Below are 3,217 nucleotides of genomic sequence, written 5' to 3' on the forward strand. Positions count from 1 at the left end.
GGATCCATTTTTGCCGGAGAGGGGGAATCAGGGGGGACAGTGACGGGGGGGTCAGGGGGGCAGTGACGGGGGAATCAGGGGGGCAGTAACAGGGGGAATCAGGGGGGTCAGTAACAGGGGGAATCAGGGGGGTCAGTAACAGGGGGAATCAGGGGGGGCAGTGACAGGGGGAATCGGGGGGGCAGTGACAGGGGGAATCGGGGGGGCAGTGACAGGGGGAATCAGGGGGGTAGTGACAGGGGGTCAGTAACAGGGGGGTCAGTGACAGGGGGAATCAGGGGGGCAGCGACAGGGCGAATCAGGGGGGTAGTGACGGGGAATCGGGGGTCAGTGACGGAATCAGGGGGTTCAGTGACGGGGAATCAGGGGGGTCAGTGACAGGGGGAATCGGGGGCAGTGACGGGGAATCAGGGGGGGTCAGTGACGGGGAATCAGGGAGGCAGTGACAGGGGGAATCAGGGGGGGCAGTGACGGGAAGGGGGTCAGTGACGGGGGTCAGTGACAGGGGGAATCAGGGGGGCAGTGACAAGGGGAATCAGGGGGTCAGTGACAGGGGGAATCAGGGGGGTCAGTGACGGGGAATCAGGGGGGTCAGTGACAGGGGGAATCAGGGGGGGCAGTGACAGGGGAATCAGGGGGGTCACCCTCGATGTGGAATGTCTTCACGACCGCGTCCATATCCACAGGAAGCGAATATCGATCTTTGCTAAACCCCTGAAGGATGTCGCTTTTAACCGGGTCCATACCCAGACTCCAGGAGGACCCCCCCCTGACCACCAGAGACCACTGGGGTACAGACCAGGACTACTACAGAGACCACCACCACACCAACCGGGACCAGAGAGGATCCCCATGCACAACAACAATGTCGGACCTGCACCACTCCTGTCCTACAGGGGAACAGGACCGCCCCCAGCCAGACAGAGGGAGAGATGCTCAGGGCATACGCAATACCTCAGGCAGAGACAATCCATTAAGAGACATAATGCAGACGCGCAGCAGCATCTACTTCCGCCTTATGGATCAGAAAAAAATAATAATAAGGACTAGTTGCTAGAAAGAGTTGTAACCAATTAGTATCAGCATTTATAGACAATTGAAATGTTCTTTTTTTTCCCCATTTAGACACGACAAACACATATCATACTTTAACCTATCATAGTAAAAGATCAAACTTAACATGAAGCCCTTATATTTTTTGACCTGGAATATCCAAGGTCTACGCTCTTCTGTGCTCGACATGAAGAGTAGGACCCCAGAGTTCATAGATGAAATTAAAGATCTGGATATTATCATTTTACAGGAAACTTGGTGTAGAGGAGAAGGACACACTGACCGTCCCCATGGGTACACAGAGCTGGTGGTCCCCTCCAATAAATTGCCAGGAGTAACCCAGGGCAGAGACTCTGGAGGCATACTGATTTGGTTTAAAACAGAGCTTAAGAATTGCATCAAATTTATAAAAAAGGGCGAAAACCACATATGGCTCAAAATTAAGAGGGGCATCATCTCTAACACTCAAGATGTTTTCATTTGCGCACTCTATATCCCCCCAGTGGAATCCCCGTACTTTAAAGAGGACACCTTCTCCAACATTGAGAGGGAGATTATCCAATACCAGGCCCAGGGGAACGTGTTGATCTGTGGTGACCTCAATTCAAGAACTGGCGAAGAACCAGACTTCACCAATAATCAGGGAAACAATTACATATTCGGAAATAACCACTTCGATATCCCTTCCCATCCATACAGGCATAACTGCGACAAACAGACAAATGCTAACGGAAAACAGCTCCTGCAGCTCTGTCGAAGCCTGGGTCTGTACATTGTCAATGGTAGGTTCATGGGAGACCTCCTAGGAAGATCGACCTATTGCTCACCTCTTGGCTGCAGCACCATAGACTATATGATTACGGATTTGGACCCATCCTCTTTCAGAGCATTCACAGTCAAACCACAAACAACACTGTCAGACCACAGTCAAATTACTGTGTATCTTAAAAGGACAGAAACAACCAACAAAGAAACACAACCCAGTAAGCTGTACAACACCAAAAAATCCTACAGATGGGCCAAAAACAGCACGGAAAAATACCAGAAAGCAATAAGCAATCAATCAACGCAAGCTCTCTTGGACACCTTTCTGGAAAACATATACACTCACAATAAAGAAGGCGTAAACCGGGCAGTGAATAACCTAAATTATATTTTTGATAATTTGGCAACAATGTCAAACTTGAAAGTTCGCAAGAATAAACCCAAAACAAAAAACTATGAAAAATGGTTTGACCCAGATTGCCATAACATGAGGAAAAAACTCAGAAAAATATCAAACCAAAAACACAGACAGCCAGAAAACGAAGAATTACGCCTTACTTATTGTCAGACACTAACACAATACAAAACACACTCAGAACCAAAAAAGAGCAGTATATTAAGAATACACTCAGCTCCATTGAGGAATCCATTGATTCCAATTGTTTCTGGGACAACTGGAATACATTACACAAAAAACAACACGACGAATTGGCCATTCAAAACGGAGACACATGGGAAAACCACTTTGAAAAATTATACCAGAAAAACACACTAAGGCCAGAGCAACACCAAATATGCAAAAAACTGGAAAAGCTCGAAATAGCCATAAAAGATAACCAAAACCCGCTAGACTCCATAATAACAGAAAAAGAGCGATTTGAAAAACTCAAGGACCTGCGACCAGGAAAAGCTTGCGGTGCAGACGGCATCCTAAGCGAGATGATTAAACACACGGACGATAAAATGAAATTGGCTATCCTAAAACTCTTCAACTTGGTTCTGAGTGTCGGTTACTTCCCTGATATTTGGAACAAAGGACTCATAACGCCCATATACAAAAGTGGGAACAAAGTTGACCCAAATAACTATCGAGGCATCTGTGTAAACAGTAACCTGGGGAAGGTATTCTGTAGTATCATAAACAAAAGATTTATAAACTTCCTTGAGGAGCACAATGTCTTGAGTAAAAGCCAAATTGGATTCCTACCAAACTATAGAACATCAGATCATATCTTCACCCTACAGACCCTAATTGACAAACATGTCCATCAAAACAAAAGCAAAATTTTTGCCTGCTTTATAGATTTCCAGAAGGCTTTCGATTCCATCTGGCATGACGGTCTATTCTTGAAACTTATTGAAAGTGGTGTAGGGGGAAAAACATATGATGTAATCAAAT

Source organism: Somniosus microcephalus, chromosome 13 (genome assembly GCF_052327205.1).
Source record: "Somniosus microcephalus isolate GS21.2 chromosome 13, FLI_Smic_1.0, whole genome shotgun sequence".
Classification (NCBI taxonomy): domain Eukaryota; kingdom Metazoa; phylum Chordata; class Chondrichthyes; order Squaliformes; family Somniosidae; genus Somniosus; species Somniosus microcephalus.